At 40.5% G+C, this 15,628-nt stretch overlaps 1 pseudogene; it reads right to left on the bottom strand.

Moving 5' to 3' along the window:
• Positions 1-5,653: 5,653 nt before the first annotated feature.
• On the bottom strand, positions 5,654-9,327 carry LOC130034738 (SAP domain-containing ribonucleoprotein-like; annotated as a pseudogene).
• Positions 9,328-15,628: the final 6,301 nt, after the last annotated feature.

Raw genomic sequence — 15,628 nt, 5'->3', positions numbered from 1 at the left:
CAGGGAGTGAGGAATATCATCATTAAAAAATTATTAACCTTGATCAGTTTATCAAGGTGCCCAGCTATAAAATCAAATCGAAACAGTTAGGATTCCTTCTTTGACTATCTCTTAATCATATTAATTGCATCACTTCACTTGATCACTTGACATCCAGTTACTCATTGATTTGCTCCAGCGGGTGCCAGTAAACGTCTCCATTCATCCCTATTGAGTGCTAGTGTGGCCCAATGGTGTCTGCTCACTCGAGGAACACGAAGAACATCAAACCTATCATTCAGGGTCTTGACAAAGAAGTGTGACCATCTTGTAGGTTGACAGCCACGCATCTTTTGATGTCCCATGGAATCCATTTGGTAATGGCTCTAGTCCAGCCATCATCTTCAAATCTCATTACATGTCCAGCCCATCTGATTTTCGATGCCTTGGCAAATGAGACAGCGTCCCTGATTTTTGACTGTCGATGGAGGTCGTAACTCCGGATTCTTTCTCTCATTTGAGTGAAGTGTGATACTCCAAGCATAGCTCTTTCGATTCCTCTTCGGGAGACCCTAATAGCGTTCTCATCCTGTTTTCGTAGGGCCATGTCTCTGAGGCGTATGTTAATGCAGGAAGAACAATGGAATTGAAGTAATTACCTGGTGCCAGAGGTTCTTTATCCTCTCAGGTATTTCTTCGATGCTCTTGAGGGCATTCCAAGCCGCTCTCTTCCTCCTGTGCAACTCAGGTGCCAGGTCATTTGTCATGTTGACTTCTCGACTAAGGTACACATAACTGTTGGATTCGGAGATGTTCATTCCGTTGAGAGCGAATGGAACATCAGGAAGGAGACCGTTTCTCATAAACATTGTCTTTGTGAGATTCAGCTGTAGTCTGACCTTTCCACACTCACAGTCGATTACATAATTACATAGCATACAATAACTGCATGTTTGTCCTTCCCACTGTACTGCCTTCTTTTGGGAACAAAGTCCACAGCTTCCTCAGCCCCATGACTCACTCTGTACTGCACCACACAGTATATGTGCAGATTGCAAATTTCGTACTAGATTTGACATAATTGTCAGCACATTAACCTCTTTGGATAGGCACTGATTTGTGAGCTTAATGTGTAATAACTCAATTCATCTTCCAAATAACCCAATGGAGAAACATGTTTTTGTTTTATACACAATTTTGCAGAAAATGGAACTGATATTATTCATGTACAAGTATATATATGTAAATGTATGCATATATATGATATATTTTTATATGAAGCACCACAATTTACAATGATAAGGTTTTATGCATGCAATGTTCCAACACTACACCCTCAACCAGAGAATTCAATTTCCTCCACTATTGGTTAACATTTTCTTCTCAACCAATTCCATTTCTCTCTTGTGAAGCATAAGTTTATTTCTTAGGCCAGCCAGAGGCAAAATTTCCTTTTCTTGGAGAGATATCAGACTTTTCTATTTAGATTTTTAACTGATAGTATGAGGCCCACCCACATTATGAAGTTAATTTTCTTTAATTAAAACGTACTTAAATATTAATACCATGTCATCTAGAAATATTTTCATAGCAAAACTCACTAGATAAATAATCTGGTTACAATAATCCAGTCAAATTAGCACATAAAATAGGCCATAAAAGATGCAACCATCCAACCATCCTGCTATGCTAATATGCTAATCTCACATGAGAAATACTTTGTGTTGCATAGAACTGAATCCTAAAAGGGTCCTGAAATTGTCCCAAATCTCCAAAATAGTGTCTCTGAAAACTCTGGCTTGGGACTGGAGAGATAGTACAGTAGGCAGGGGACTTGTCTTGCTTGCAGCAAACCTGGATTCAACCCCTGGAACCCCTTGTAGTCCCCTAAATGCTTCCAGGAATAATCCCTAAACCAGAACCAGGAGTACTCTCTGAGCACTGCTGGGTGTGCCCCGCAAAAAATAATAACTAAATAAATAAAATCTCAGTCTTTGTATTTAAAAACAAAACAAAAAAAAAGAAAAAGAAAAACCAGAAACATAAAATCCTTGGTTTTATTTTCCTCTCAGGTCACTTACTATCTAAATTTCCTTGGAGAAGTTCTTTGACGTCCCTAAGTTCTGGATTAATTTCTACATTGGGCAGTTCATCAGGACACCCACTTTAGAGGTCACTTTAGGGACCCCAAGCAATGATGCATGCATAGAATGCAGTCCAGCATGTGTCATGAAGTACAAGGACAGGGGCATAGTGAAGTACAAGGACAAGGGCATAGTCAATGAGTATTAACCATCACTTTAATAGAAAAATAAAATGCCTTAACTGAAACAATCACATTACTCAGATGTCTCATAGGTTTCAAATCCATCCAAAAGAATGGTCTAAGATTTTTCTAGCTAAGAACCTGTCTTTGGGGCCTCTCTTGCTCTTTCCTTGCTAGATTTTGGTGACTGACCTTGCCCTGGGCCACTCACCTGGAGTGTGCCTTTACAGCACCCCACCCGTTTAGTGGAGACATCAGTCTGAAAGTGTGACCCCAGCTGACTTCAGCTCCTCTAGTGAAGACCTGTACAATGTAATTACTGTTGTTGAAGTTCTGGTAGACTCTTTGTACCCCACTTGCCCCACATTTGCTTCAAGAGGAAAAGATTGTAAACAATCTCCCACAGGGCACCAACTTTATTCAGTCTTCTGCAGGAGATTAAATGAATTTGTCTTCTGGGCTCTGATATCATTGTGAATGTATGAACATTGGCCCAGACTTCAATGTATTTCAACCATCCTACACTCTCAACTTTTGCTCGGGCTGTAGTTCGTCCACTTAACATGAAACAGTCATGGATCAGATGAAAGTAATTTTCCTACAAGGTACTGTCATTTTATTTTCCAGTCTCTATGTAAAAGGCTGCACCTCTCACCTTTCAGCTGTTGCAGAACATGAAGAACATTGCCATCTTCATGGACCTCACAGGAAATTATGCACATTCCCAAAATTCTTCCAGGACAAAGCAGCCTCCCTGTTTTTATGCCTTCCACTGTGCAAACAGGAAGTTCTAAGTGGTGGTGAGGGAGGACAGAAACTGTTCATTGTGTCCACATTGCCGGGCTCAGATGGCCTTGACACTGGATCAATCTGTCAGGAAATGAGCCAAGGCCAGGATTTACAACTGTGTGTAGGATTACTCTCACATATTTTACAATTTAGGTTAAGGGGTGGATCCATAATGACTGTATTTTAAATGGTGATGCATGCTTCAAAGGAGAAGTGCAAGGACACGAAAGATGGGTCTGGACTTAGTCTGATCATCATTAAGATTGCTCTGGAAAGTAATATTTTAGTTGAAATCTGAAGAACGATTGAGATATCTTGATAAAGAGGAATCTAAAAAAGCTTTATAATAAGCTGAGATGAAAAAGCAGTGGAAATTAACAGAGCTGTAGAAGTGTGCTGTACTCAAGGAGGTAAGAAATGTATTGAGTGGAGTTCATGCCCAATTGAATCAGCTTAATCAATGGCTGACCAAATAGCAGTACTCTTACATTATTTTTTTTAAAGAAAAGTATCAAATGGCTGATGTGCACAAAGTAGGATGAGAGACACACACAGACTAAAGGAAGAAGACACACGACCTTGTAGATCAAATGAATGGTTTCTAATTTTATTCTACAAGACAATGAAAGCCTCTAAAGGTTTAATACAGGGTGTGAGAAGGTTTACTATAAAGTGTGAGATCTCTGTCTAAAATAATTTGGGGTCCATACATATGGAGAATTAAATAGTGAAAGGTAAGAGCAGAGAAGATCTAAACAAAATTTTGCACAACAATATTCACGGTAGTACTATTTCATAATAGCACAAAGGTAGAAAAGGCACAAATACTTATTATTTAATGAATAGATAACAAAATGTGAGAGCCATACAATGGAATATTACCTAGACAATAAAAAGATATGAAGTGCAGAGACAAGCATATATAACTTAATGATAGGAGCCATTCTAAGGAAATTTGTCCTTAGGCCATTTCATTGTATAAATGACATCAAGGGTAATTACACAAACCTGGATGGTAAAGTCTACTAGATACCTAGACCATATTAAGAGATTATCATACAAATTCATCACTTACTGGAAGTTGTAAAGCAATGCTTGACTGTACCTACTACAACAAGGATAAGCTTGGAAATGATTATATTGTCCACATATATAGTCCACATATTTCATGATTAAATTTATAGAAAATATCCAGAATAGGCAAATTCACAGAAACAAAAACGAGATTTGTATTTGTCAGGGCCTGGGGAGAAGGAGGAATGAGAAGTGACTTCAAATGGCATTGAGGTTTATATTAGGGGTGATGGAAAAACTCTGGAAGGAGATAATGATGGTGCTTGCATCAAACCGAATATAAGTCATTGCCATTAATTCTCAAAATTTGTCTTATTTGTTCTACCATCTTTGTACTGCAACAGCCCAAACTCTCCTCCACCTGCTCAGTTGTGACCATTCCTAAGGAACAACAATGGCAACGTTCTGTTCTGTCACTGCTTTGCTTTCTATCCTCTCCACGTTTGCACATTCTGGTGAGCTCAGCTGTTAACAACCCTTTAGTGAACAGAGCACTTTAATGTTTACAGAATGAGTTCTCATCTTTTAAAAATAATTTCTTCTATCCAGGAATCTATAAAGTATATATTATCAACTCTATGTTAAACATGATGAAACTGGGTTCAGATTTGCTTGAGATCCCCTTTGCACAAGTAGCAGATTAAATGTTGGAATATAAGTCTTTGGCCTGCAAGTTCATTATTCTTTTAATATCATCACCATCTCTATCATGATAAAGGAGAACTCTCCATCCCTTATCCATATCTATTCCAAAGAATGTGAACACCATCTCTTAAGAGGGACAAAGTGGTATAATTTATTCTCAAAGCTGTGCTTTTGCCTGACAACAAATCACCCAACATTTGACCACAAGAACCATCAGATTCTTAATTGGAAACATTATAAATATTCCCTAACTGTTTTCTTTGTAAGGCCTCCAACAAGAAGCAACTCTTCTTAGGAGCCTTATGATAGATCCCATGTGTGTCAATGTGTGTCAGTGTCTGAGTGCACATGCTCTAGTTCCTTTAATCCTGAAAATATTTGCCCTATTTAAAAACACATCAGAAGCCCCAGGACCAAACGCTCAAAGGATTGGAGTTCGTGCTGAGTATGTTGAAACCCTGGGTTCGATCTCCAGAAGGTCTCCTGAGCACAACTAAGAGAAAAAAGAAAAAAAGACTTTGCAAAGCAAGCAGAGCAGAGCATTCCACTCTGGAATCATCTTAGCATCCCAACCTAGTATGTGTAATTTCTTTCAAAGGCATGTCACAAGCCTGTGATAAATACTTATTGAAGTGAAAATAAAATCAATGCAAATTGATTTAAATCACACATAAGAGTAACACACACACACACACACACACACACACACACACCTCGCCAAACTGAAAGTTGAAACAGTAGTAAGTCAAATAGCTGCCTAAGTTCATAGATATACCTGGGGTACTTGCTTCCTATTGCAAGACAAGACCTAGGAAGATGATGGTACATTTAGATACATATGTGGTGAAGAAGAATCAGAGAGCCAGAAACCAGTGGAGAAGAGGAAGCAAAAGTTTCTCATCAGGCAATTACAAAGCACTCTGCTCTTTTTCTCTTCTTTGCCACTCCATCTTCTGTGGTTCCAGTTCCAGCAGAACTTGTGACAATTCCAAATCTCTCCTTCCTCTTTTTCAGTTTCTCATCATCTTCAGACTTTCTGGAGACTAAAGAGACATTCCCAGCAAATCTTGGTGCTTGCTCCTTTAGCTTCTCTGGGTTGACTAAAGATTTGGAGTCAGATGATAGTCCTTTTGATGAAACTGAATAAATCTCAAATCTAGTTACTTGGGCAGTTTTCTAACTCTCCAAACTCACACCTACATTAATCGTTTACCTTTCTTATGCATTCTCTCAGTCTGTGGTATTTTAAATGTAATTTTCACTACTTTCTTCTCCGCTGCCACATCAACTGTTTTTTTCAGAGGGTTCTTCCTCTTTAACTAAAAGCAGTTCTAAGGGCTTTGGTTCTTCCTCCTCTGTTTCATCATCCAGTACATCTTCATTTGCCTCCTCTTCGGCATGCTTTTCAAGGTATGCCTGGATTCTGTTAGTGTGATCTTGTTTTATTCTCTTGTCTCCAATCCACGAGCAAGACATGCCTGCTTCAGCTCAGCAAGCTTCAGCTTACGGAGCTTCACTGTCTCCATCACGATCTTGTTACCTTCCACCTGCAGCCTCAAGACTTATAACTCTTTCTTTGGAGAGATACAATTCTAACTCCGAAAGGAATGAAAGGTTCTGATTTACTTTAGGAAAATATGTGCCTCCGCCGTAGACAATGTTTAGCCTATCTCAGAATGCTGTACAGAGCATGAGCACACTGAAATTTATCCAGTCTCAGTTGTCAATGCCTATTAGTGGCTCTGACTCCTGCTTCATAGATGAAGGAAGAAATTTGTTATGAGGAGCAGGCATGCTAAACCATTTCCTCCTCTAACTCCAACATCTTGTTTTAAGGAGCTGGCACAGGAGAACCAATTAAAGGGATAAGCCTTAAGGGATGAAGAAGAAACCAGTTCTCAGCTCCTATGATGCCATGCCATGTCACCCAAACTATCACAAAGGAGCCACAATTGGACTAAGAAGAGAATAATGTACAAGACAGGAAAGAAAGCAATATTAACACATAATTAAAATAAAAGAATTTAAGAAAGCCATAAAGAAGCTCAAAGGACGGGGACTGGAGTGATCGCATAGCAGGTAGGGAATGTGCCTTGCATGTGGCCAATCCGGGTTTGATCCCCAGCATCCCATATGGTCCCCCAAGCATCGCCAGGAGTAATTCCTGAGTGCATGATCCAGGAGTAACCACTGTGCATCACGAGGTGTGAACAAAAAGTTAAAACAAACAAACGAAAAAGCTCAAAGGGAAGTGAGTAAATCAATTGTTGAGTTCACTTGATCACATGATCACTTGACTTTGCATTTATCATTGATTTGCTCGAGCGGGCGACATCTCCATTTGTCCCTGTCATGTACTAGTGTAGCCCAATGGTGTCTGTTTGTTCTAGGAACACGAAGAGCTTCAAAGTGATCGTTCATGATCTTGATGAAGAAGTCTGACCATCTGGTAGGTGGGCGGCCATGTGGTCTTTTGACATCCCATGGAATCCAGTTGGTAATGGCTCTAGTCCAGCAGTCATCTCTAAATCTCATTACATGACCAGCCCATCTGATTTTTGTCACCTTGGCAAACGAGACAGCGTCCCTGATTCTTGATCGTCAACGGAGATTGAAACTCCAGATTCTTACTCTCATTTGAGTGAAACATGATACTCCAAGCATAGCTCTTTCAATTCCACTTTTGAAGACCCAAATAGCATTCTCATCCTGTTTTCATAGGGCCCAAGTCTCTGAGGAGTATGTTAATGAAGGAAGAACAGTGGAATCAAAAAGATGTGCCCAGAGCGGGAGGTTCTTCATCCTCTTAGCTATATCTTCGATGCTCTTGAAGGCGGTCCAAGCCGCTCTCTTCCTACTGCGCAACTCAGGTGCCAGGTCACTCATCATGTTGACTTCTCGACCTAGGTACACATAACTGTTGCATTTAGAGATGGTCGTTCCATTAAGAGCAAATGGAGCATCAGGAACGAGACTGTTTCTCATAAACATTGTCTTTGTAAGATTAGGCTGTAGCCCAAACTTTCCACACTCATGGTCAAAGTCGGCCAGCATTTGTGCCGCTTGGCATATGTTTGGTGTTATTAAAACAATGTCATCAGCAAAGCAGAGGTGGTGTAGTTGCCGACCATCTATCTTCACTCCCATTCCTTCTCATTCCAGTCATCACATGATGTTCTCGAGGGTGGCACTGAAGAGTTTTGGTGAAATGGTATCATTCTGCCGAACCCCTCTCTTGACATCAATTATTTCTTCTTTGTAGAATGGTGAGATCCTGGTAGTGAATCCATAATAGATATCACAGAGGATCCTGATATATTGAGGTGGAATGCCCTGATTGGCTAGGGCTTCAGTGACCGCTTCCATCTCAACAGAATCAAAGGTCTTCTTTAAATCAATGAACGTTAGACAGAGCGGCATCTTGAACTCCCGAGATACCTCAATGAGCTTGGTTATCGTGTGGATATGGTCGATGGTGCTGAATCCGTTGTGGAACCCGGCTTGCTCTCATGGTTGTCCTTCATCTAGTGTTCTGCCAATCCTATTCAGGATGAATTGAGTGAATAGCTTGTAGATGACAGACAATAGGCAGATGGGGCGATAGTTGCCAATGTTGTGGATGTCTCCCTTCTTGTACAATAGTACAGTCCTGCTGGTTTTCCACTGGGACAGAACCTTGTATTCAGACAGGTAGCGTGTGAAGAGCCAAGCCAGCGTATTGATGAGTACTGATGGCAGGTTCTTCAGGTGTTCAGGTCTGACCTTGTCTGGGCCAGGTGCTGTTCGTTTCTTTACTGATGAAATGGCGTGTCGAATTTCGGAAGGGAGAACATTGGGAACGACATATTCATCCTGTGGAATTTTGTATGTCGGCAGGTGGACATGGCTATCAAAGAGATTTGATTAGAAGTCATGGATAATCTTGTCCATTGCCCTTCTATAAGATGTGATAGATCCATCAGGATGTCAGAGGGCAGTCATCTTGGTCTTGTAGTTGGTGAAGGACAGGCGAACGTTACAAATACTTTTCCCGACTTCTGCCACATCTACCAGCACCTCTGCTCTTCTCTCTTTGAGGTCTTTCCTGATCGCATTTCTGCACTGCTTTGCGAGCTCGGACATTCACTTGCGGTTGCTTGAGCCATGCGCCAAACCACGTTGGTGAATAAGCTCAAGAGTTTTCGACTACCTCCACTACCCAGCTGCCGCCATGCTCCAGGACGCTTTCCTTATGGTCCGGGTGAGACTCACGCAGGACTGAAGCCCCACAGAACAAGATAAGCAGAACTCTGAGACCTTGGACTCCAGGCTCAACCAACCCAGGGACAGAGATTCTCTGCTTGCTCCCACAAACCACAGGTGAGGAAGGGATTAAAATCAGGAGCCCCACACTACCCTGCCCTGTCTGCTTCCACCAACCATCAGAGACCCAGGGATTGGATTGCACACAGAAGATGCACCCTACCCCTACCGTTAGCAGATAATTATCTCTGGCACACCTCCACTACCTCCACTACCCAGCCTCCACTATGTTCCAGGAAGCTTTCTGTACCAGAAAGACACTTAATACCCATCTTCCAGAACTGCCATACCATATTTGATAGGGTTTAAATATGGTTTGAACCATGGGAACACCTACAAGGGCGATTAGAGGCAGCCTCAAAAGCCTCTATCCCTCTCGGAGAGCCTGGCAAGCTACCGAGAGTATTCCGCCCGCATGGCAGAGCCTCGCAGGCTATCCATTGTGTATTTGATATGCCAAAATCAGTAATTACAATGGGTCTCATTCCTGACCCTCAATGTGTCACCAATATGGCAGCGTTGAGAAGGATGAGAAAGGAGAGGCTGATAAAATCTCAAGGCTGAACTAGGCTGCCACAATGAAGGAAGACAAAAATGATCGTCTACTTTCAATGCATGTACGCTAGCATCAGATGCATCCATCGAGGACCTGATGGTACAAGCGCAAAAGATCAAGTATGACATCATTGGTCTGACCGAGACAAGAAGGCACCAATCTCATCATGCCGTTTTCGACACTGGAGAAGAATTGTTTCTCGGAACATGCGATAAAAGAGGTGTCAGAGGTGTCAGTGTCCTTGTCAACACAAACTTGGCCATGAGTATTGATTCTTTCGAATGCACAACAACCCAATCGGATGTTTACATTTGAATAGATGTGGCTCACTGCTGGCAGTTTCTATCTTCGTTGTCTATGCACCAACATCCAATTATGATGAAGGAGAAATTGAGAAGTTCTACATGGAGCTGGAGAAGTTCTATAAAGAAGACCACCCCTTCCACAAGATCATTGTGGGTGATTTTAATGCCAAGATAGGACCAAGAAGATCAGCCGAAGAACTCCACATTGGGACCCATGGCCTCAAATGGAATGAACAGTGTGAGAGACTGTCTGAGATCATCATGTCAACCAAGACCATCCATGGTAACTCACAGTTCCAGAAGGCCGAATCTAAACCTTGGACATGGGAGTCTCACCATGGATGGTTCCACAACAAAATAGACAACATCATATTCAATTTGCCTGACCAATTGTTGAGTTAAGAGAAAATTATTAAGTCCACACACATGGATGTTCTTCGTTTTATCATATGTCACTCTTTATGATAGTCACACAACTGACCAGCTGACCAGCTTTGGTGATTAAAATAAGAATCAATGGACACAATTGAAAGTTGGACTCTATTCCATTGCTAATAAGTGGCATTAAACAAGCCCTATTGGTTTTGGAACTTGGTTCTTTCCTCTGTACAGTGGAAATAAGCATTTCGTGAGATTATAAGAATTCAGTAAGATGCTATATGTGAAAGGTCTTAGATTAGTAATTTAAAATATGAATGTGTAGATATTGCTAGAAATGGTGTGTTTATTAAATACAAACAACCAGTCACATGAGTTAGCTTCTTAGATGTAAAACTTATTTCTAGAGATTATACCTATTAATCATTAAAGATTAATTTGTTAATCTTTAATAAAATTATTAGGTAAAGAAATAATCTGTGAAATCCTTTTTAGAGGATGAAATAAACTTATAGAGAGTATAACACAGCAGCTCATTCAGGAAATAAACCTTTAGTGAGACAATAAATACACACAGGAAGGGGGCATACACCACATTTTCATGCATAATTATAAAAATGGTGATAAGAAGAAAGAGAAGAAAGCATTATAAATTGTCTCCTTTCATCCTCACAACAACCTTATGACATAGGTATTATCATTTCACACATGAGAACATTGAGACAAAAGGAGATTGATAGAATCATGGAGGAGTGAGAGAAGATGGAGACCTGAGGACCACAAATAGTTTGTTATTCCTATTTGAAATGCAGACAGGATAAGAAAATGGACCTTAGAGACAGAAGTCCTGAGCTGGAATTCAAGTTCTGTCAATTACTCAGTGTGTGACCTTACAAATTACTTTCCTTCTTCAAGCCTTATTTTCCCCATAAGAATAGTGGGAAAATAACAATAACACCGACTCCATAAGGTGTTACTGAAAAGTTCAACTAAGGAGTTTCTTAGAAATGAATCCTGCACTTCTAATACAGAATAGGGTCCTTCATCACCAAGGATCATCGTGTCTCTTGCATGTGACAAGAACTTAAAGCACACATGTCAGGGCCATTTCAACAATGTTTTCACGACATTTCTTGTTAAAGCTGGAGTTAGGGCGCAGGCATGAAATGAGCCTGGGTAGGTAAGTGGAGTGAAAGTGTACCCAGAAAATAGCATTTCCTAAAGGAAACAAACAGAGAAGGCCCTAAAAATGTGGGAGTGCATGAGCATCTGGTCAAGGCCAAATTTCAAGATCTGCCAAATAGATCCAACTCAACAATGACTTGACATTGCAAGGACATGCAAGTATTATAAGAATCTCTGACGGCAAATCAAACTTTTCTAATTCTTTCAGAAGCCAGGGCCTCCTCACAGACTCTTCTAGAATCTAAAGGACCAGCTCACACAGGTGTGGGTCAAACTTCTAAGGAAGCATAGAACTAATGATAGTTTCTCTTGCTGTCCCAAAAGGGCTTTGATCTGGACCTAAAATTAAGCAAAAGAGATGGTGCATGTTAAAGAGTATTATAAACTGGGAAGCTATGAAATCATGATGGTTTTTTACTGAAAAAAATACTTGTTTTCTAAAAAGAAATTTCAAGAAATAATAAACCTGTGTGTGTGTTTGTGTGTGTGTGTATGTGTGTGTAGGGGAGGGAGGGAATAATTGTTTGCTGATTGCTTCTAAGAGAGTACAAAGTCTCTCATACTCTCTGCTCTCTGTCTCTGTCTCTCTCTCTCTCTCTCTCTCTCTCTCTCTCTCTCTCTCTCTCTCTGACTCATCCACCTTCCCTCTCTTAGGAAAAAAAAAAGTCTAGGCTGTTCTGGAAACTAACAATTTCAGGTGGTGAGCACTCAAGCCCTGGTGGTGAATATTCAAAGCTAGCTCTGATACCTAGGCCCTATTCCTGAAGTTCCTGGTTCATTACGGAAGCTTTTATCCATTTGCTAGGACTGCTAAATCAAAGCGCCACACGTGGAAACACTGACTAGTTTAAAAAAAAACAGATTATTTATCATCTTCAATTTTGATGCTAAAAATCCAAGATCAAGGTATGGCAATGTTGATTCCTTCTGAATCTCTGAAGAGTCCATATCTCTCTCCATAACTCTCTCCCAGGAATTTTTGGTTTGCTTACAACCTGTGGTATGCCTTGACCTATACATACATCACCCAGTCTCTGTGTTCATCTTCACAGAAAACTTCCTGTCTCTGTGCATGTCTGTATCAAAGTCCCCTTCTTCATAGCATGCAAGTCATACTAATTAGGCATCTACTTTTCCAGGAAGACATCACCTTAACTGATTACTCAAAGATGACCATATTTCTTGAGGTCACATTTTGAAGTACTGGGGATTAGGACACTGGTACAGGAATTTGGCAGAGATGCAGTTCAACCTATAGCGTCTACTTAACTCAGTACACAACTCACAGCCCTAAAATCCTAATGAATCCAAATCATTGCAGTAATGAATAAACAACAGCACACAACTTTCTTTCTTCTTGCACTATTCAGTTCCCTCTAAATACATATTTCTTTGCCATTGTAGCTTCCCTATGGACTCCTGCAAGTTTTCAGGGAATCAAGCTCTGGGCCTCCGCAGCAGGACTTCTTGGAGCAGAAGTCCGTCAATGGCCATCTTTGTGTAGGGAGTATTCACCAGCTCAGTGGTGCTTTGTGACTCTGAGGCCTTCTCCCTCCCAGGACCCCAACGATTCCCAAAGAGCAACTGCCCTCCCCAATGCCTCTATAGAGCTGGAAATCTGCGGTTACCATGGTTAATATTTCTGACTTGATTGGCACCACCAGTAATTGAACTGCAGTCTCTCGAGTGCAACACGCTCTATTCATTAGCTCCTATTGTGTTGGGCCATCGCATCAAACCACATTATTTTTTCTGCTTACACACACACACAAAGGAAAAAGAAAAGAAAGGAGAGGAAAGGAAGAAAGAGGAAAGAAAGAAAGAAAGAAAGAAAGAAAGAAAGAAAGAAAGAAAGAAAGAAAGAAAGAAAAGGCAGGCTTGAATACAACGCTATGTTGCTGTAAGGGATGTTGCAGTTTTGCTTCAAGGGTGAAATCATTCTAGACGGAATGTAATGTTGTACCAGCTCTGGCCCCATCAAGATTGGTGAGATGTAAAGTGAGAAATCTTAATTTCGGTGGCACAGCCACACAGAATCAGAGCTAGAAAGCAAAACTAGCCGAGTCCCAGTGTTTGTGTCATGAAGGAAGGCAAATGCTCATTTGTTTACCCTACTGTCAGCAAGCTTTGCATCCATATCTCCCTCCTTTACAGCTATTTATACCCTGCCCCCATTCCCAGCATTGCAGAAATCTCATTTAAGCTGTGGGTGTTTTTCTTTGATGAATTAATAAAAAAAAGAAGAAAAAACTGTGTTGGATTTGTAAAGTCTTTAGATTTTTTTAATCTCAGTTTTCTATTTTTAATCATCATGACAATATTTTGTTAGTTTTTAAGCGAGAGATGTTTCATATTTCTTCACTTAAATTCTACTCTCATTTTCCTTCCTTCAGCTCAATTCTTGGAGATATATGAATATCAGACTTTGTATCTGTGAAAGCAATGTTATTGTTAATAATAACACAGAAAGTGTGGGGAGAGAGGAAGTTGGAGGGCTTTGAGGGTTTTTTGTTTGTTTTTTATATGCTATGTTTTTTGTTTGTTTGTTTTGTTTTCTTGTCAACTGTTCTGGTTTTGTCATTTCAGGCTTAGGAAATGGGAAATTGTAAGACTTCAAAAACTGAGTGTGAATATCCTTGGCTGCACATTGTCTTTCTGGAACCACATCACTGCATGCTGAGAAAAATCCCCACTGAACTTGGGTATTATCCCTTCCAACCTCTCACTGACCCTTTCTTCTCTATATGGATGACTTGTAGATATAGAGGATCCTCCCTCCATCACCATCCTGGCTGGAGCCAGTTCTTTCTTCTCCATATCACTTAGTTGTTCTTTCTCAGCCTTCCACGGAGCCCAGCCCGTGCAGCCAGAACTCATGGCTCACTGAGGGAGCGCCATAAATCACCTCCTTGGGGCCAGACTAGCCGTCTCTTCTCCCCCTCTGGCTGAGTATCAGTCTAGTTCCCTAAACTACTTTTACTTTATTTCCCAAGATAGTTTGAGTTATTAAAATGATCTTACTTCCCAGAAAAAAAGTGGTTAACAAAAACAAAGTCCTATAATCAAGATCAACACAAAATCTTGCTTTTTCTCGAACTGTTATAAAATGAGAATTTGCTGTCAGCAGGCCAGCTTTGGACTCTCAACATCACTACAGATTTCACTCTCTATTGCCATACTTGATCACACATCTCAGGTTAAGATAGTTGCCCAATCCTGAAGGTACTGATGCTTTAATGATTATCACTATAATGTAACAGAGTTCAATGCATCTACCTGTCTCCTCAATCATCTATTTCCTCCCTGTATCACCCTCCCAGTCAGGCTACCTTGGATTGGTTCCATTCCATTTATGTTGATCTACAAATTTTCTGTTTCTGTGTCATAATGTCATACAACTAACCTCACTCTCAATTCATTTTAAGTTATGTTATTTTCATGAAGCTTTCTCTGCCTTCTATGCCTCTTCCAGTTTGTCCTAGGTCAACATTTACTGACTTTCTTCCAGCTGAGTTGACAGGCTGAGTCAATCCAACCCAACTAGAAGCTTCTCATTGATAAGGTCTCCTGGCATATTGTTTGTCATTTAGCTCTAAAAAGATAATTGTATGCATCCAACAAATGACTTGAAATGATTCATCAGTACAGTGGAGACATTATAAAATATGCTTTCTAAAAATTGCCTCCTAATATGAAAGGAAATTGTTTTCTGCAACTTACTGGACTCATTTCTAACATGTGCTTCTACAGAGTCAAGCTTATGGAGATATCCAGGGCACTTTCTCAGAATGAGTTGAACAATAGGTCACAGACTTTCAGGCCCTTCCAACCAATCACATCTGCAGAGTTACATCAAGGTCAAGGACAAAGAGGACAAAACACTTTTCCATGTGTGGCCCAGCCTAGCTACGCTCTACCTTAGTGAACAAAATCTTACTCCCCAAACATCCTAAGCATTAATCTGCCTTTTTCCTGACCTCTTTGGTCCCTTTTCCCCTGAGCTTTCCACCACTTCTGGGAACTTCCCTAAAGGCTCTACTCAATAGATACTGACCAATCTTTTGTATCCCTCAGTTCTTCTGGACTTGTTCCTTGTTAATGAATAAGTTTGCTAGACATCAAAGCTACATAAATCTTTGTTCTCTACAT

This window comes from Sorex fumeus, unplaced genomic scaffold, assembly GCF_029834395.1.
Source record: "Sorex fumeus unplaced genomic scaffold, SorFum_2.1 ptg000006l, whole genome shotgun sequence".
In the NCBI taxonomy this organism is placed as follows: Eukaryota; Metazoa; Chordata; class Mammalia; order Eulipotyphla; family Soricidae; genus Sorex; species Sorex fumeus.
Note: the sequence above shows the minus strand (reverse complement) of the source record. Positions and strands in the feature narration are given on the sequence as shown.